The 19558-nt window shown below is 42.9% G+C and overlaps 11 non-coding genes across 11 annotated transcripts; all 11 read left to right on the forward strand.

Moving 5' to 3' along the window:
• The first annotated feature begins 506 nt into the window (after positions 1 to 506).
• On the forward strand, positions 507 to 579 carry trnaf-gaa (transfer RNA phenylalanine (anticodon GAA)). Its single transcript has one exon. It is a non-coding gene; the product is annotated as a tRNA-Phe (tRNA).
• A 5635-nt stretch (positions 580 to 6214) lies between these two features.
• Positions 6215 to 6287, forward strand: trnaf-gaa (transfer RNA phenylalanine (anticodon GAA)). The gene has a single exon. It is a non-coding gene; the product is annotated as a tRNA-Phe (tRNA).
• Positions 6288 to 11686: 5399 nt separating this feature from the next.
• On the forward strand, positions 11687 to 11759 carry trnaf-gaa (transfer RNA phenylalanine (anticodon GAA)). Its single transcript has one exon. It is a non-coding gene; the product is annotated as a tRNA-Phe (tRNA).
• A 1038-nt stretch (positions 11760 to 12797) lies between these two features.
• On the forward strand, positions 12798 to 12870 carry trnaf-gaa (transfer RNA phenylalanine (anticodon GAA)). Its single transcript has one exon. It is a non-coding gene; the product is annotated as a tRNA-Phe (tRNA).
• A 1024-nt stretch (positions 12871 to 13894) lies between these two features.
• trnaf-gaa (transfer RNA phenylalanine (anticodon GAA)) lies at positions 13895 to 13967 on the forward strand. The gene has a single exon. It is a non-coding gene; the product is annotated as a tRNA-Phe (tRNA).
• A 601-nt stretch (positions 13968 to 14568) lies between these two features.
• Positions 14569 to 14641, forward strand: trnaf-gaa (transfer RNA phenylalanine (anticodon GAA)). Its single transcript has one exon. It is a non-coding gene; the product is annotated as a tRNA-Phe (tRNA).
• Positions 14642 to 15663: 1022 nt separating this feature from the next.
• trnaf-gaa (transfer RNA phenylalanine (anticodon GAA)) lies at positions 15664 to 15736 on the forward strand. Its single transcript has one exon. It is a non-coding gene; the product is annotated as a tRNA-Phe (tRNA).
• A 601-nt stretch (positions 15737 to 16337) lies between these two features.
• trnaf-gaa (transfer RNA phenylalanine (anticodon GAA)) lies at positions 16338 to 16410 on the forward strand. Its single transcript has one exon. It is a non-coding gene; the product is annotated as a tRNA-Phe (tRNA).
• Positions 16411 to 17011: 601 nt separating this feature from the next.
• trnaf-gaa (transfer RNA phenylalanine (anticodon GAA)) lies at positions 17012 to 17084 on the forward strand. Its single transcript has one exon. It is a non-coding gene; the product is annotated as a tRNA-Phe (tRNA).
• Positions 17085 to 18105: 1021 nt separating this feature from the next.
• On the forward strand, positions 18106 to 18178 carry trnaf-gaa (transfer RNA phenylalanine (anticodon GAA)). Its single transcript has one exon. It is a non-coding gene; the product is annotated as a tRNA-Phe (tRNA).
• A 601-nt stretch (positions 18179 to 18779) lies between these two features.
• trnaf-gaa (transfer RNA phenylalanine (anticodon GAA)) lies at positions 18780 to 18852 on the forward strand. Its single transcript has one exon. It is a non-coding gene; the product is annotated as a tRNA-Phe (tRNA).
• The last annotated feature ends 706 nt before the right edge of the window (positions 18853 to 19558 follow it).

Consider the following 19558-nt stretch of genomic DNA (forward strand, 5'->3'; position numbering starts at 1 on the left):
TCTGAAAGTTAAGTTAATGTCTGCTTTTTCATCTGACATTTTGACATCAGTGTTACAGGAAGTTGCTTGTCATTGTTACATGACAGTAGGTTGTCGGTAAGACAAGGCTGCATGAAGTGTGAACTGGAGTTTTCTTGGATCCATAAAATAATGTGCTTTTGGAGAATGCAGGCATCGATCCAACTACCTCAGGATGCAAAGAATTTGAGCTAATTCCCCAGCCGTTTGAATTTCCTCAAGAAGCAACCAAGAGGGTCCAGTCTTGTCAGTCTATGCTGTTGGTTGATTTGTTAGTTTAGGCGCCCAGCACTTGCAGAGGTTCGTGCATATCAACAATTGCACCCAATAACTAGTGGAAGTTAGCTCAGTTGGTTAGAGTGTGGTGCAAATAATGCAAGGTATGGTTCGATCCCCATACTGGCAATTATGTACATTTTGAGTGTCAAAATTATCAATCACATGCATGTGAATTGTCAAGGGTGCTACAGAATCAAGTTGAGTGAATTGCCGAAATAGCTCAGTTGGGAGAGTGTTAGACTGAAGATCTAAAGGTCCCTGGTTCGATCCCTGGTTTCGGCATCTGTATGTGTTCTTTCTTTATGCTCTGGCTTCAAGGAAACTATCCACAGCTTTGTTTGTGGGCCTCAATGGTGTGTGCTACGCTGCTCTTCTCAAAGAAAGTAATGTCTTGCTTTTATATCTGACATTTTGACATCAGTGTTACAGGAAAGTTGCTTGTCATTGTTACATGACAGTAGGTTGTCGTAAGACAAGGCTGCATGAAGTGTGAACTGGAGCTTTCTTGGACCCACCAAAAAAAATGTTTTGGGGGAATGCGGGAATCGATCCCACTACCTATAGCATGCTAAGCAAAAACAATACCAATTGATCAAATTTCCCAGCTGTTTGAAATTGCCACAAGGAGCAACCAAGAGTGTCCAGTCTTGTCAGGCTATGCTGTTGGTGGACTTGTTAGTTTGCGCTCCAGCACTTGCAGAGGCTCATCTCAACAATTGTGCTCTGTAGCCAGCGGCCGGTTAGCTCAGTTGGTTAGAGTGTGTGATACGCTGCTCTCTGAAAGTAAGTAATGTCTTGCTCTGTCATCTGACATTGTGACATCAGTGTTACATGAGAGTTGCTTGTCATTTTTACATGACAGTTTCATGTCATTGTTTACATGACAGTAGGTTGTCGTAAGACAAGGCTGCATGAAGTGTGAACTGGAGTTTTCTTGGATCCATAAAATAATGTGCTTTTGGAGAATGCAGGCATCGATCCAACTACCTCAGGGATGCAACGAATTTGAGATAATTCCCCAGCCGTTTGGAATTTCCTCAAGAAGCAACCAAGAGGGTCCAGTCTTGTCAGTCTATGCTGTTGGTTGATTTGTTAGTTTAGGCGCCAGCACTTGCAGAGGTTCGGTGCATATCAACAATTGCACCCAATATCTAGTGGAAGGTTAGCTCAGTTGGTTAGAGTGTGGTGCAAATAATGCCAAGGTTATGGGTTCGATCCCCATACTGGCAATTATGTAGATTTTGAGTTTCAAAATTATGAGTCACATGCATGTGAATTGTCAAGGGTGCCACAGAATTAAGTTGAGTGAATTGCTGAAATAGCTCAGTTGGGAGAGAGTTAGACTGAAGATCTAAAGGTCCCTGGTTCGATCCCTGGTTTCGTCATCTGTATGTGTTCTTTCTTTATGCTCTGGCTTCAAGGAAACTATCCACAGCTTTGTTTGTGGGCCTCAATGGTGTATGCTACGCTGCTCTTCTGAAAGAAAGTAATGTCTTGCTTTTATATCTGACATTTTGACATCAGTGTTACAGGAAAGTTGCTTGTCATTGTTACATGACAGTAGGTTGTCGTAAGACAAGGCTGCATGAAGTGTGAACTGGAGCTTTCTTGGACCCACAAAAAAAAATGTTTTGGGGGAATGCGGGAATCGATCCCACTACCTATAGCATGCTAAGCAAAAACAATACCAATTGATCAAATTTCCCAGCTGTTTGAAATTGCCACAAGGAGCAACCAAGAGTGTCCAGTCTTGTCAGGCTATGCTGTTGGTGGACTTGTTAGTTTGCGCTCCAGCATTTGCAGAGGCTCATCTCAACAATTGTGCTCTGTAGCCAGCGGCCGGTTAGCTCAGTTGGTTAGAGTGTGTGATACGCTGCTCTCTGAAAGTTAGTAATGTCTTGCTTTGTCATGTTACATGAGAGTTGCTTGTCATTTTTACATGGCAGTTTCATGTCATTGTTTACATGACAGTAGGTTGTCGTAAGACAAGGCTGCATGAAGTGTGAACTGGAGTTTTCTTGGATCCATAAAATAATGTGCTTTTGGAGAATGCAGGTATCGATCCAACTACCTCAGGGATGCAAAGTATTTGAGCTAATTCCCCAGCCGTTTGGAATTTCCTCAAGAAGCAACCAAGAGGGTCCAGTCTTGTCAGTCGATGCTGTTGGTTGATTTGTTAGTTTAGGCGCCAGCACTTGCAGAGGTTCGGTGCATATCAACAATTGCACCCAATATCTAGTGGAAGGTTAGCTCAGTTGGTTAGAGTGTGATGCAAATAATGCCAAGGTTATGGGTTCGATCCCCATACTGGCAATTATGTACATTTTGAGTGTCAAAATTAAGAGTCACATGCATGTGAATTGTCAAGGGTGCCACAGAATTAAGTTGAGTGAATTGCAGAAATAGCTCATTTGGGAGAGCGTTAGACTGAAGATCTAAAGGTCCCTGGTTTGATCCCTGGTTTCGGCATCTGTATGTGTTCTTTCTTTGTGCTTTGGCTTCAAGGAAACTATCCACCGCTTTGTTTGTGGGCCTCAATGGTGTGTGCTACGCTGCTCCTCTGAAAGTAAGTAATGTCTTGCTTTTTCACCTGACATTTTGACATCAGTGTTACAGGAAAGTTGCTTGTCATTGTTACATGACAGTAGGTTGTCGTAAGACAAGGCTGCATGAAGTGTGAACTGGAGTTTTCTTGGATCCATAAAATAATGTGCTTTTGGAGAATGCAGGCATCGATCCAACTACCTCAGGGATGCAAAGAATTTGAGCTAATTCCCCAGCCGTTTGGAATTTCCTCAAGAAGCAACCAAGAGGGTCCAGTCTTGTCAGTCTATGCTGTTGGTTGATTTGTTAGTTTAGGCGCCAGCACTTGCAGAGGTTCGGTGCATATCAACAATTGCACCCAATATCTAGTGGAAGGTTAGCTCAGTTGGTTAGAGTGTGGTGCAAATAATGCCAAGGTTATGGGTTCGATCCCCATACTGGCAATTATGTAGATTTTGAGTGTCAAAATTATGAGTCACATGCATGTGAATTGTCAAGGGTGCCACAGAATTAAGTTGAGTGAATTGCTGAAATAGCTCAGTTGGGAGAGCGTTAGACTGAAGATCAAAAGGTCCCTGGTTCGATCCCTGGTTTCGTCATCTGTATGATTTCTTTCTTTATGCTCTGGCTTCAAGGAAACTATCCACAGCTTTGTTTGTGGGCCTCAATGGTGTATGCTACGCTGCTCTTCTGAAAGAAAGTAATGTCTTGCTTTTATATCTGACATTTTGACATCAGTGTTACAGGAAAGTTGCTTGTCATTGTTACATGACAGTAGGTTGTCGTAAGACAAGGCTGCATGAAGTGTGAACTGGAGCTTTCTTGGACCCACAAAAAAAATTGTTTTGGGGGAATGCGGGAATCGATCCCACTACCTATAGCATGCTAAGCAAAAACAATACCAATTGATCAAATTTCCCAGCTGTTTGAAATTGCCACAAGGAGCAACCAAGAGTGTCCAGTCTTGTCAGGCTATGCTGTTGGTGGACTTGTTAGTTTGCGCTCCAGCACTTGCAGAGGCTCATCTCAACAATTGTGCTCTATAGCCAGCGGACGGTTAGCTCAGTTGGTTAGAGTGTGTGATACGCTGCTCTCTGAAAGTTAGTAATGTCTTGCTTTGTCATGTTACATGAGAGTTGCTTGTCATTTTTACATGGCAGTTTCATGTCATTGTTTACATGACAGTAGGTTGTCGTAAGACAAGGCTGCATGAAGTGTGAACTGGAGTTTTCTTGGATCCATAAAATAATGTGCTTTTGGAGAATGCAGGTATCGATCCAAATACCTCAGGGATGCAAAGTATTTGAGCTAATTCCCCAGCCGTTTGGAATTTCCTCAAGAAGCAACCAAGAGGGTCCAGTCTTGTCAGTCTATGCTGTTGGTTGATTTGTTAGTTTAGGCGCCAGCACTTGCAGAGGTTCGGTGCATATCAACAATTGCACCCAATATCTAGTGGAAGGTTAGCTCAGTTGGTTAGAGTGTGATGCAAATAATGCCAAGGTTATGGGTTCGATCCCCATACTGGCAATTATGTACATTTTGAGTGTCAAAATTAAGAGTCACATGCATGTGAATTGTCAAGGGTGCCACAGAATTAAGTTGAATGAATTGCAGAAATAGCTCATTTGGGAGAGCGTTAGACTGAAGATCTAAAGGTCCCTGGTTTGATCCCTGGTTTCGGCATCTGTATGTGTTCTTTCTTTATGCTTTGGCTTCAAGGAAACTATCCACCGCTTTGTTTGTGGGCCTCAATGGTGTGTGCTACGCTGCTCCTCTGAAAGTAAGTAATGTCTTGCTTTTTCACCTGACATTTTGACATCAGTGTTACAGGAAAGTTGCTTGTCATTGTTACATGACAGTAGGTTGTCGTAAGACAAGGCTGCATGAAGTGTGAACTGGAGTTTTCTTGGATCCATAAAATAATGTGCTTTTGGAGAATGCAGGTATCGATCCAACTACCTCAGGGATGCAAAGTATTTGAGCTAATTCCCCAGCCGTTTGGAATTTCCTCAAGAAGCAACCAAGAGGGTCCAGTCTTGTCAGTCTATGCTGTTGGTTGATTTGTTAGTTTAGGCGCCAGCACTTGCAGAGGTTCGGTGCATATCAACAATTGCACCCAATATCTAGTGGAAGGTTAGCTCAGTTGGTTAGAGTGTGATGCAAATAATGCCAAGGTTATGGGTTCGATCCCCATACTGGCAATTATATACATTTTGAGTGTCAAAATTATGAATCACATGCATGTGAATTGTCAAGGGTGCTACAGAATCAATTTAATTGAATTGCCAAAATAGCTCAGTTGGGAGAGCGTTAGACTGAAGATCTAAAGGTCTCTGGTTCGATCCCTGGTGTCGGCATCTGTATGTGTTCTTTCTTTATGCTCTGGCTTCAAGGAAACTATCCACAGCTTTGTTTGTGGGCCTCAATGGTGTGTGCTACGCTGCTCTTCTGAAAGAAAGTAATGTCTTGCTTTTATATCTGACATTTTGACATCAGTGTTACAGGAAAGTTGCTTGTCATTGTTACATGACAGTAGGTTGTCGCAAGACAAGGCTGCATGAAGTGTGAACTGGAGCTTTCTTGGACCCACAAAAAAAAATTGTTTTGGGGGAATGCGGGAATCGATCCCACTACCTATAGCATGCTAAGCAAAAACAATACCAATTGATCAAATTTCCCAGCTGTTTGAAATTGCCACAAGGAGCAACCAAGAGTGTCCAGTCTTGTCAGGCTATGATGTTGGTGGACTTGTTAGTTTGCGCTCCAGCACTTGCAGAGGCTCATCTCAACAATTGTGCTCTGTAGCCAGCGGACGGTTAGCTCAGTTGGTTAGAGTGTGTGATACGCTGCTCTCTGAAAGTAAGTAATGTCTTTCTCTGTCATGTGACATCAGTGTTACATGAGAGTTGCTTGTCATTATTACATGACAGTTTCATGTCATTGTTTATATGACAGTAGGTTGTCGTAAGACAAGGCTGTGTGAACTGGAGTTTTCTTGGATCCATAAAATAATGTGCTTTTGGAGAATGCAGGCATCGATCCAACTACCTCAGGGATGCAAAGAATTTGAGCTAATTCCCCAGCCGTTTGGAATTTCCTCAAGAAGCAACCAAGAGGGTCCAGTCTTGTCAGTCTATGCTGTTGGTTGATTTGTTAGTTTAGGCGCCAGCACTTGCAGAGGTTCGGTGCATATCAACAATTGCACCCAATATCTAGTGGAAGGTTAGCTCAGTTGGTTAGAGTGTGGTGCAAATAATGCCAAGGTTATGGGTTCGATCCCCATACTGGCAATTATGTACATTTTGAGTGTCAAAATTATGAATCACATGCATGTGAATTGTCAAGGGTGCTACAGAATCAAGTTGAGTGAATTGCCGAAATAGCTCAGTTGGGAGAGTGTTAGACTGAAGATCTAAAGGTCCCTGGTTCGATCCCTGGTTTCGGCATCTGTATGTGTTCTTTCTTTATGCTCTGGCTTCAAGGAAACTATCCACAGCTTTGTTTGTGGGCCTCAATGGTGTGTGCTACGCTGCTCTTCTCAAAGAAAGTAATGTCTTGCTTTTATATCTGACATTTTGACATCAGTGTTACAGGAAAGTTGCTTGTCATTGTTACATGACAGTAGGTTGTCGTAAGACAAGGCTGCATGAAGTGTGAACTGGAGCTTTCTTGGACCCACAAAAAAAAATGTTTTGGGGGAATGCGGGAATCGATCCCACTACCTATAGCATGCTAAGCAAAAACAATACCAATTGATCAAATTTCCCAGCTGTTTGAAATTGCCACAAGGAGCAACCAAGAGTGTCCAGTCTTGTCAGGCTATGCTGTTGGTGGACTTGTTAGTTTGCGCTCCAGCACTTGCAGAGGCTCATCTCAACAATTGTGCTCTGTAGCCAGCGGCCGGTTAGCTCAGTTGGTTAGAGTGTGTGATACGCTGCTCTCTGAAAGTAAGTAATGTCTTGCTCTGTCATCTGACATTGTGACATCAGTGTTACATGAGAGTTGCTTGTCATTTTTACATGACAGTTTCATGTCATTGTTTACATGACAGTAGGTTGTCGTAAGACAAGGCTGCATGAAGTGTGAACTGGAGTTTTCTTGGATCCATAAAATAATGTGCTTTTGGAGAATGCAGGCATCGATCCAACTACCTCAGGGATGCAACGAATTTGAGATAATTCCCCAGCCGTTTGGAATTTCCTCAAGAAGCAACCAAGAGGGTCCAGTCTTGTCAGTCTATGCTGTTGGTTGATTTGTTAGTTTAGGCGCCAGCACTTGCAGAGGTTCGGTGCATATCAACAATTGCACCCAATATCTAGTGGAAGGTTAGCTCAGTTGGTTAGAGTGTGGTGCAAATAATGCCAAGGTTATGGGTTCGATCCCCATACTGGCAATTATGTAGATTTTGAGTTTCAAAATTATGAGTCACATGCATGTGAATTGTCAAGGGTGCCACAGAATTAAGTTGAGTGAATTGCTGAAATAGCTCAGTTGGGAGAGCGTTAGACTGAAGATCTAAAGGTCCCTGGTTCGATCCCTGGTTTCGTCATCTCTATGTGTTCTTTCTTTATGCTCTGGCTTCAAGGAAACTATCCACAGCTTTGTTTGTGGGCCTCAATGGTGTATGCTACGCTGCTCTTCTGAAAGAAAGTAATGTCTTGCTTTTATATCTGACATTTTGACATCAGTGTTACAGGAAAGTTGCTTGTCATTGTTACATGACAGTAGGTTGTCGTAAGACAAGGCTGCATGAAGTGTGAACTGGAGCTTTCTTGGACCCACAAAAAAAAATGTTTTGGGGGAATGCGGGAATCGATCCCACTACCTATAGCATGCTAAGCAAAAACAATACCAATTGATCAAATTTCCCAGCTGTTTGAAATTGCCACAAGGAGCAACCAAGAGTGTCCAGTCTTGTCAGGCTATGCTGTTGGTGGACTTGTTAGTTTGCGCTCCAGCATTTGCAGAGGCTCATCTCAACAATTGTGCTCTGTAGCCAGCGGCCGGTTAGCTCAGTTGGTTAGAGTGTGTGATACGCTGCTCTCTGAAAGTTAGTAATGTCTTGCTTTGTCATGTTACATGAGAGTTGCTTGTCATTTTTACATGGCAGTTTCATGTCATTGTTTACATGACAGTAGGTTGTCGTAAGACAAGGCTGCATGAAGTGTGAACTGGAGTTTTCTTGGATCCATAAAATAATGTGCTTTTGGAGAATGCAGGTATCGATCCAACTACCTCAGGGATGCAAAGTATTTGAGCTAATTCCCCAGCCGTTTGGAATTTCCTCAAGAAGCAACCAAGAGGGTCCAGTCTTGTCAGTCGATGCTGTTGGTTGATTTGTTAGTTTAGGCGCCAGCACTTGCAGAGGTTCGGTGCATATCAACAATTGCACCCAATATCTAGTGGAAGGTTAGCTCAGTTGGTTAGAGTGTGATGCAAATAATGCCAAGGTTATGGGTTCGATCCCCATACTGGCAATTATGTACATTTTGAGTGTCAAAATTAAGAGTCACATGCATGTGAATTGTCAAGGGTGCCACAGAATTAAGTTGAGTGAATTGCAGAAATAGCTCATTTGCGAGAGCGTTAGACTGAAGATCTAAAGGTCCCTGGTTTGATCCCTGGTTTCGGCATCTGTATGTGTTCTTTCTTTATGCTTTGGCTTCAAGGAAACTATCCACCGCTTTGTTTGTGGGCCTCAATGGTGTGTGCTACGCTGCTCCTCTGAAAGTAAGTAATGTCTTGCTTTTTCACCTGACATTTTGACATCAGTGTTACAGGAAAGTTGCTTGTCATTGTTACATGACAGTAGGTTGTCGTAAGACAAGGCTGCATGAAGTATGAACTGGAGTTTTCTTGGATCCATAAAATAATGTGCTTTTGGAGAATGCAGGCATCGATCCAACTACCTCAGGGATGCAAAGAATTTGAGCTAATTCCCCAGCCGTTTGGAATTTCCTCAAGAATCAACCAAGAGGGTCCAGTCTTGTCAGTCTATGCTGTTGGTTGATTTGTTAGTTTAGGCGCCAGCACTTGCAGAGGTTCGGTGCATATCAACAATTGCACCCAATATCTAGTGGAAGGTTAGCTCAGTTGGTTAGAGTGTGGTGCAAATAATGCCAAGGTTATGGGTTCGATCCCCATACTGGCAATTATGTAGATTTTGAGTGTCAAAATTATGAGTCACATGCATGTGAATTGTCAAGGGTGCCACAGAATTAAGTTGAGTGAATTGCTGAAATAGCTCAGTTGGGAGAGCGTTAGACTGAAGATCAAAAGGTCTCTGGTTCGATCCCTGGTTTCGTCATCTGTATGAATTCTTTCTTTATGCTCTGGCTTCAAGGAAACTATCCACAGCTTTGTTTGTGGGCCTCAATGGTGTATGCTACGCTGCTCTTCTGAAAGAAAGTAATGTCTTGCTTTTATATCTGACATTTTGACATCAGTGTTACAGGAAAGTTGCTTGTCATTGTTACATGACAGTAGGTTGTCGTAAGACAAGGCTGCATGAAGTGTGAACTGGAGCTTTCTTGGACCCACAAAAAAAAATGTTTTGGGGGAATGCGGGAATCGATCCCACTACCTATAGCATGCTAAGAAAAAACAATACCAATTGATCAAATTTCCCAGCTGTTTGAAATTGCCACAAGGAGCAACCAAGAGTGTCCAGTCTTGTCAGGCTATGCTGTTGGTGGACTTGTTAGTTTGCGCTCCAGCACTTGCAGAGGCTCATCTCAACAATTGTGCTCTATAGCCAGCGGACGGTTAGCTCAGTTGGTTAGAGTGTGTGATACGCTGCTCTCTGAAAGTTAGTAATGTCTTGCTTTGTCATGTTACATGAGAGTTGCTTGTCATTTTTACATGGCAGTTTCATGTCATTGTTTACATGACAGTAGGTTGTCGTAAGACAAGGCTGCATGAAGTGTGAACTGGAGTTTTCTTGGATCCATAAAATAATGTGCTTTTGGAGAATGCAGGTATCGATCCAACTACCTCAGGGATGCAAAGTATTTGAGCTAATTCCCCAGCCGTTTGGAATTTCCTCAAGAAGCAACCAAGAGGGTCCAGTCTTGTCAGTCTATGCTGTTGGTTGATTTGTTAGTTTAGGCGCCAGCACTTGCAGAGGTTCGGTGCATATCAACAATTGCACCCAATATCTAGTGGAAGGTTAGCTCAGTTGGTTAGAGTGTGATGCAAATAATGCCAAGGTTATGGGTTCGATCCCCATACTGGCAATTATGTACATTTTGAGTGTCAAAATTATGAGTCACATGCATGTGAATTGTCAAGGGTGCCACAGAATTAAGTTGAGTGAATTGCAGAAATAGCTCATTTGGTAGAGCGTTAGACTGAAGATCTAAAGGTCCCTGGTTTGATCCCTGGTTTCGGCATCTGTATGTGTTCTTTCTTTATGCTTTGGCTTCAAGGAAACTATCCACCGCTTTGTTTGTGGGCCTCAATGGTGTGTGCTACGCTGCTCCTCTGAAAGTAAGTAATGTCTTGCTTTTTCACCTGACATTTTGACATCAGTGTTACAGGAAAGTTGCTTGTCATTGTTACATGACAGTAGGTTGTCGTAAGACAAGGCTGCATGAAGTGTGAACTGGAGTTTTCTTGGATCCATAAAATAATGTGCTTTTGGAGAATGCAGGCATCGATCCAACTACCTCAGGGATGCAAAGAATTTGAGCTAATTCCCCAGCCGTTTGGAATTTCCTCAAGAAGCAACCAAGAGGGTCCAGTCTTGTCAGTCTATGCTGTTGGTTGATTTGTTAGTTTAGGCGCCAGCACTTGCAGAGGTTCGGTGCATATCAACAATTGCACCCAATAACTAGTGGAAGGTTAGCTCATTTGGTTAGAGTGTGGTGCAAATAATGCCAAGGTTATGGGTTCGATCCCCATACTGGCAATTATGTACATTTTGAGTGTCAAAATTATGAATCACATTCATGTGAATTGTCAAGGGTGCTACAGAATCAATTTAATTGAATTGCCAAAATAGCTCAGTTGGGAGAGCGTTAGACTGAAGATCTAAAGGTCTCTGGTTCGATCCCTGGTGTCGGCATCTGTATGTGTTCTTTCTTTATGCTCTGGCTTCAAGGAAACTATCCACAGCTTTGTTTGTGGGCCTCAATGGTGTGTGCTACGCTGCTCTTCTGAAAGAAAGTAATGTCTTGCTTTTATATCTGACATTTTGACATCAGTGTTACAGGAAAGTTGCTTGTCATTGTTACATGACAGTAGGTTGTCGCAAGACAACGGCCAGCAGCCGGTTAGCTCAGTTGGTTAGAGTGTGTGATACGCTGCTCTCTGAAAGTAAGTAATGTCTTGCTTTGTCATCTGACATTGTGACATCAGTGTTACATGAGAGTTGCTTGTCATTTTTACATGACAGTTTAATGTCATTGTTTACATGACAGTAGGTTGTCGTAAGACAAGGCTGCATGAAGTGTGAACTGGAGTTTTCTTGGATCCATAAAATAATGTGCTTTTGGAGAATGCAGGCATCGATCCAACTACCTCAGGGATGCAAAGAATTTGAGCTAATTCCCCAGCCGTTTGGAATTTCCTCCCGAAGCAACCAAGAGGGTCCAGTCTTGTCAGTCTATGCTGTTGGTTGATTTGTTAGTTTAGGCGCCAGCACTTGCAGAGGTTCGGTGCATATCAACAATTGCACCCAATAGCTAGTGAAAGGTTAGCTCAGTTGGTTAGAGTGTGGTGCAAATAATGCCAAGGTTATGGGTTCGAACCCCATACTGGCAATTATGTACATTTTGAGTGTCAAAATTATGAGTCACATGCATGTGAATTGTCAAGGGTGCCACAGAATTAAGTTGAGTGAATTGCCGAAATAGCTCAGTTGGGAGAGCGTTAGACTGAAGATCTAAAGGTCCCTGGTTCGATCCCTGGTTTCGGCATCTGTATCTGTATTCTTTCTTTATGCTTTGGCTTCAAGGAAACTATCCACAGCTTTGTTTGTGGGCCTCAATGGTATGTGCTACGCTGCTCCTCAGAAAGTAAGTAATGTCTTGCTTTTTCATCTGACATTTTGACATCAGTGTTACAGGAAAGTTGCTTGTCATTGTTACATGACAGTAGGTTGTTGTAAGACAAGGCTGCATGAAGTGTGAACTGGAGCTTTCTTGGACCCACAAAAAAAAATTGTTTTGGGGGAATGCGGGAATCGATCCCACTACCTATAGCATGCTAAGCAAAAACAATACCAATTGATCAAATTTCCCAGCTGTTTGAAATTGCCACAAGGAGCAACCAAGAGTGTCCAGTCTTGTCAGGCTATGCTGTTGGTGGACTTGTTAGTTTGCGCTCCAGCACTTGCAGAGGCTCGGTGCATCTCAACAATTGTGCTCTGTAGCCAGCTGCCGGTTAGCTCAGTTGGTTAGAGTGTGTGATACGCTGCTCTCTGAAAGTAAGTAATGTCTTGCTTTGTCATCTGACATTGTGACATCAGTGTTACATGAGAGTTGCTTGTCATTGTTACATGACAGTTTCTTGTCATTGTTTACATGACAGTAGGTTGTCGTAAGACAAGGCTGCATGAAGTGTGAACTGGAGTTTTCTTGGATCCATAAAACAATGTGCTTTTGGAGAATGCAGGCATCGATCCCACTACCTCAGGGATGCAAAGAATTTGAGCTAATTCCCCAGGCGTTTGGAATTTCCTCAAGAAGCAACCAAGAGGATCCAGTCTTGTCAGGCTATGCTGTTGGTTGATTTGTTAGTTTAGGCACCAGCACTTGCAGAGGTTCGGTGCATATCAACAATTGCACCCAATAGCTAGTTGACGGTTAGCTCAGTTTGTTAGAGAGTGGTGCAAATAACGCTAAAGTTATGGGTTCAATCCCCATACTGGCAATTATGTACATTTTGAGTGTCAAAATTATGAGTCACATGCATGTGAATTGTCAAGAGTGCCACAGAATTAATGTGAGTGAATTGCCGAAATAGCTCAGTTGGGAGAGCGTTAGACTGAAGATCTAAAGGTCCCTGGTTCGATCCCTGGTTTCGGCATCTGTATGTGTTCTTTCTTTATGCTCTTGCTTCAAGGAAACTATCCACAGCTTTGTTTGTGGGCCTCAATGGTGTGTGCTACGCTGCTCCTCTGAAAGTAAGTAATGTCTTGCTTTTTCATCTGACATTTTGACATCAGTGTTACAGGAAAGTTGCTTGTCATTGTTACATGACAGTAGGTTGTCGTAGGACAAGGCTGCATGAAGTGTGAACTGGAGCTTTCTTGGATCCACAAAAAAATGTGTTTTTGGGGAATGCGGGCACCGATCCCACTACCTATAGCATGCTAAGCAAACACAATAACAATTGAACAAATTCCCCAGCTGTTTGGAATTGCCACAAGGAGCAACCAAGAGTGTCCAGTCTTGTCAGGCTATGCTGTTGGTGGACTTGTTAGTTTGCGCTCCAGCACTTGCAGAGGCACGGTGCATCTCAACAATTGTGCTCTGTAGCCAGCGGACGGTTAGCTCAGTTGGTTAGAGTGTGTGATACGCTGCTCTCTGAAAGTAAGTAATGTCTTGCTCTGTCATCTGACATTGTGACATGAGAGTTGCTTGTCATTTTTACATGACAGTTTCATGTCATTGTTTACATGACAGTAGGTTGTCGTAAGACAAGGCTGCATGAAGTGTGAACTGGAGTTTTCTTGGATCCATAAAATAATGTGCTTTTGGAGAATGCAGGCATCGATCCAACTACCTCAGGGATGCAAAGAATTTGAGCTAATTCCCCAGCCGTTTGGAATTTCCTCAGGAAGCAACCAAGAGGGTCCAGTCTTGTCAGTCTATGCTGTTGCTTGATTTGTTAGTTTAGGCGCCAGCACTTGCAGAGGTTCGGTGCATATCAACAATTGCACCCAATAACTAGTGGAAGGTTAGCTCAGTTTGTTAGAGTGTGGTGCAAATAATGCCAAGGTTATGGGTTCGATCCCCATACTGGCAATTATGAACATTTTGAGTGTCAAAATTATGAGTCACATGCATGTGAATTGTCAAGGGTGCCACAGAATTAGGTTGAGTGAATTGCCGAAATAGCTCAGTTGGTAGAGCGTTAGACTGAAGATCTAAAGGTCCCTGGTTCGATCCCTGGTTTCGGCATCTGTATGTGTTCTTTCTTTATGCTTTGGCTTCAAGGAAACTATCCACAGCTTTGTTTGTGGGCCTCAATGGTGTGTGCTACGCTGCTCCTCTTAAAGTAAGTAATGTCTTGCTTTTTCATCTGACATTTTGACATCAGTGTTACAGGAAAGTTGCTTGTCATTGTTACATGACAGTAGGTTGTCGTAAGACAAGGCTGCATGAAGTGTGAACTGGAGTTTTCTTGGATCCATAAAATAATGTGCTTTTGGAGAATGCAGGCATCGATCCAACTACCTCAGGGATGCAAAGAATTTGAGCTAATTCCCCAGCCGTTTGGAATTTCCTCAAGAAGCAACCAAGAGGGTCCAGTCTTGTCAGTCTATGCTGTTGGTTGATTTGTTAGTTTAGGCGCCAGCACTTGCAGAGGTTCGGTGCATATCAACAATTGCACCCAATAACTAGTGGAAGGTTAACTCAGTTGGTTAGAGTGTGGTGCAAATAATGCCAAGGTTATGGGTTCGATCCCCATACTGGCAATTATGTACATTTTGAGTGTCAAAATTATGAATCACATGCATGTGAATTGTCAAGGGTGCTACAGAATCAAGTTGGGTGAATTGCCGAAATAGCTCAGTTGGGAGAGCGTTAGACTGAAGATCTAAAGGTCCCTGGTTCGATCCCTGGTTTCGGCATCTGTATGTGTTCTTTCTTTATGCTCTGGCTTCAAGGAAACTATCCACAGCTTTGTCTGTGGGCCTCAATGGTGTGTGCTACGCTGCTCTTCTGAAAGAAAGTAATGTCTTGCTTTTATATCTGACATTTTGACATCGGTGTTACAGGAAAGTTGCTTGTCATTGTTACATGACAGTAGGTTGTCGTAAGACAAGGCTGCATGAAGTGTGAACTGGAGCTTTCTTGGACCCACAAAAAAAATTGTTTTGGGGGAATGCGGGAATCGATCCCACTACCTATAGCATGCTAAGCAAAAACAATACCAATTGATCAAATTTCCCAGCTGTTTGAAATTGCCACAAGGAGCAACCAAGAGTGTCCAGTCTTGTCAGGCTATGCTGTTGGTGGACTTGTTAGTTTGCGCTCCAGCACTTGCAGAGGCTCATCTCAACAATTGTGCTCTGTAGCCAGCGGACGGTTATCTCAGTTGGTTAGAGTGTGTGATACGCTGCTCTCTGAAAGTAAGTAATGTCTTGCTCTGTCATCTGACATCAGTGTTACATGAGAGTTGCTTGTCATTTTTACATGACAGTTTCATGTCATTGTTTACATGACAGTAGGTTGTCGTAAGACAAGGCTGCATGAAGTGTGAACTGGAGTTTTCTTGGATCCATAAAATAATGTGCTTTTGGAGAATGCGGGCATCGATCCAACTACCTCAGGGATGCAAAGAATTTGAGCTAATTCCCCAGCCGTTTGGAATTACCTCAAGAAGCAACCAAGAGGGTCCAGTCTTGTCAATCTATGCTGTTGGTTGATTTGTTAGTTTAGGCGCCAGCACTTGCAGAGGTTCGGTGCATATCAACAATTGCACCCAATATCTAGTGGAAGGTTAGCTCAGTTGGTTAGAGTGTGGTGCAAATAATGCCAAGGTTATGGGTTCGATCTCCATACTGGCAATTATGTACATTTTGAGTGTCAAAATTATGAGTCACATGCATGTGAATTGTCAAGGGTGCCACAGAATTAAGTTGAGTGAATTGCCGAAATAGCTCAGTTGGGAGAGCGTTAGACTGAAGATCTAAAGGTCCCTGGTTCGATCCCTGGTTTCGGCATCTGTATGTGTTCTTTCTTTATGCTTTGGCTTCAAGGAAACTATCCACAGCTTTGTTTGTGGGCCTCAATGGTGTGTGCTACGCTGCTCCTCTTAAAGTAAGTAATATCTTGCTTTTTCATCTGACATTTTGACATCAGTGTTACAGGAAAGTTGCTTGTCATTGTTACATGACAGTAGGTTGTCGTAAGACAAGGCTGCATGAAGTGTGAACTGGAGTTTTCTTGGATCCATAAAATAATGTGCTTTTGGAGAATGCGGGCATCGATCCAACTACCTCAGGGATGCAAAGAATTTGAGCTAATTCCCCAGCCGTTTGGAATTTCCTCAAGAAGCAACCAAGAGGGTCCAGTCTTGTCAATCTATGCTGTTGGTTGATTTGTTAGTTTAGGCGCCAGCACTTGCAGAGGTTCGGTGCATATCAACAATTGCACCCAATATCTAGTGGAAGGTTAGCTCAGTTGGTTAGAGTGTGGTGCAAATAATGCCAAGGTTATGGGTTCGATCCCCATACTGGCAATTATGTACATTTTGAGTGTCAAAATTATGAGTCACATGCATGTGAATTGTCAAGGGTGCCACAGAATTAAGTTGAGTGAATTGCCGAAATAGCTCAGTTGGGAGAGCGTTAGACTGAAGATCTAAAGGTCCCTGGTTCGATCCCTGGTTTCGGCATCTGTATGTGTTCTTTCTTTATGCTTTGGCTTCAAGGAAACTATCCACAGCTTTGTTTGTGGGCCTCAATGGTGTGTGCTACGCTGCTCCTCTTAAAGTAAGTAATATCTTGCTTTTTCATCTGACATTTTGACATCAGTGTTACAGGAAAGTTGCTTGTCATTGTTACATGACAGTAGGTTGTCGTAAGACAAGGCTGCATGAAGTGTGAACTGGAGTTTTCTTGGATCCATAAAATAATGTGCTTTTGGAGAATGCAGGCATCGATCCAACTACCTCAGGGATGCAAAGAATTTGAGCTAATTCCCCAGCCGTTTGGAATTTCCTCAAGAAGCAACCAAGAGGGTCCAGTCTTGTCAGTCTATGCTGTTGGTTGATTTGTTAGTTTAGGCGCCAGCACTTGCAGAGGTTCGGTGCATATCAACAATTGCACCCAATAACTAGTGGAAGGTTAGCTCAGTTGGTTAGAGTGTGGTGCAAATAATGCCAAGGTTATGGGTTCGATCCCCATACTGGCAATTATGTACATTTTGAATGTCAAAATTATGAATCACATGCATGTGAATTGTCAAGGGTGCTACAGAATCAAGTTGAGTGAATTGCCGAAATAGCTCAGTTGGGAGAGCGTTAGACTGAAGATCTAAAGGTTCCTGGTTCGATCCCTGGTTTCGGCATCTGTATGTGTTCTTTCTTTATGCTCTGGCTTCAAGGAAACTATCCACAACTTTGTCTGTGGGCCTCAATGGTGTGTGCTACGCTGCTCTTCTGAAAGAAAGTAATGTCTTGCTTTTATATCTGACATTTTGACATCGGTGTTACAGGAAAGTTGCTTGTCATTGTTACATGACAGTAGGTTGTCGTAAGACAAGGCTGCATGAAGTGTGAACTGGAGCTTTCTTGGACCCACAAAAAAATTGTTTTGGGGGAATGCGGGAATCGATCCCACTACCTATAGCATGCTAAGCAAAAACAATACCAATTGATCAAATTTCCCAGCTGTTTGAAATTGCCACAAGGAGCAACCAAGAGTGTCCAGTCTTGTCAGGCTATGCTGTTGGTGGACTTGTTAGTTTGCGCTCCAGCACTTGCAGAGGCTCATCTCAACAATTGTGCTCTGTAGCCAGCGGACGGTTATCTCAGTTGGTTAGAGTGTGTGATACGCTGCTCTCTGAAAGTAAGTAATGTCTTGCTCTGTCATCTGACATCAGTGTTACATGAGAGTTGCTTGTCATTTTTACATGACAGTTTCATGTCATTGTTTACATGACAGTAGGTTGTCGTAAGACAAGGCTGCATGAAGTGTGAACTGGAGTTTTCTTGGATCCATAAAATAATGTGCTTTTGGAGAATGCGGGCATCGATCCAACTACCTCAGGGTTGCAAAGAATTTGAGCTAATTCCCCAGCCGTTTGGAATTTCCTCAAGAAGCAACCAAGAGGGTCCAGTCTTGTCAATCTATGCTGTTGGTTGATTTGTTAGTTTAGGCGCCAACACTTGCAGAGGTTCGGTGCATATCAACAATTGCACCCAATATCTAGTGGAAGGTTAGCTCAGTTGGTTAGAGTGTGGTGCAAATAATGCCAAGGTTATGGGTTCGATCCCCATATTGGCAATTATGTACATTTTGAGTGTCAAAATTATGAATCACATGCATGTGAATTGTCAAGGGTGCTACAGAATCAAGTTGAGTGAATTGCCGAAATAGCTCAGTTGGGAGAGCGTTAGACTGAAGATCTAAAGGTCCCTGGTTCGATCCCTGGTTTCGGCATCTGTATGTGTTCTTTCTTTATGCTTTGGCTTCAAGGAAACTATCCACAGCTTTGTTTGTGGGCCTCAATGGTGTGTGCTACGCTGCTCCTCTTAAAGTAAGTAATATCTTGCTTTTTCATCTGACATTTTGACATCAGTGTTACAGGAAAGTTGCTTGTCATTGTTACATGACAGTAGGTTGTCGTAAGACAAGGCTGCATGAAGTGTGAACTGGAGTTTTCTTGGATCCATAAAATAATGTGCTTTTGGAGAATGCAGGCATCGATCCAACTACCTCAGGGATGCAAAGAATTTGAGCTAATTCCCCAGCCGTTTGGAATTTCCTCAAGAAGCAACCAAGAGGGTCCAGTCTTGTCAGTCTATGCTGTTGGTTGATTTGTTAGTTTAGGCGCCAGCACTTGCAGAGGTTCGGTGCATATCAACAATTGCACCCAATAACTAGTGGAAGGTTAGCTCAGTTGGTTAGAGTGTGGTGCAAATAATGCCAAGGTTATGGGTTCGATCCCCATACTGGCAATTATGTACATTTTGAATGTCAAAATTATGAATCACATGCATGTGAATTGTCAAGGGTGCTACAGAATCAAGTTGAGTGAATTGCCGAAATAGCTCAGTTGGGAGAGCGTTAGACTGAAAATCTAAAGGTTCCTGGTTCGATCCCTGGTTTCGGCATCTGTATGTGTTCTTTCTTTATGCTCTGGCTTCAAGGAAACTATCCACAACTTTGTCTGTGGGCCTCAATGGTGTGTGCTACGCTGCTCTTCTGAAAGAAAGTAATGTCTTGCTTTTATATCTGACATTTTGACATCGGTGTTACAGGAAAGTTGCTTGTCATTGTTACATGACAGTAGGTTGTCGTAAGACAAGGCTGCATGAAGTGTGAACTGGAGCTTTCTTGGACCCACAAAAAAATTGTTTTGGGGGAATGCGGGAATCGATCCCACTACCTATAGCATGCTAAGCAAAAACAATACCAATTGATCAAATTTCCCAGCTGTTTGAAATTGCCACAAGGAGCAACCAAGAGTGTCCAGTCTTGTCAGGCTATGCTGTTGGTGGACTTGTTAGTTTGCGCTCCAGCACTTGCAGAGGCTCATCTCAACAATTGTGCTCTGTAGCCAGCGGACGGTTATCTCAGTTGGTTAGAGTGTGTGATACGCTGCTCTCTGAAAGTAAGTAATGTCTTGCTCTGTCATCTGACATCAGTGTTACATGAGAGTTGCTTGTCATTTTTACATGACAGTTTCATGTCATTGTTTACATGACAGTAGGTTGTCGTAAGACAAGGCTGCATGAAGTGTGAACTGGAGTTTTCTTGGATCCATAAAATAATGTGCTTTTGGAGAATGCGGGCATCGATCCAACTACCTCAGGGTTG

The sequence above is a fragment of the Oncorhynchus kisutch genome, unplaced genomic scaffold, assembly GCF_002021735.2.
Source record: "Oncorhynchus kisutch isolate 150728-3 unplaced genomic scaffold, Okis_V2 scaffold731, whole genome shotgun sequence".
In the NCBI taxonomy this organism is placed as follows: Eukaryota; Metazoa; Chordata; class Actinopteri; order Salmoniformes; family Salmonidae; genus Oncorhynchus; species Oncorhynchus kisutch.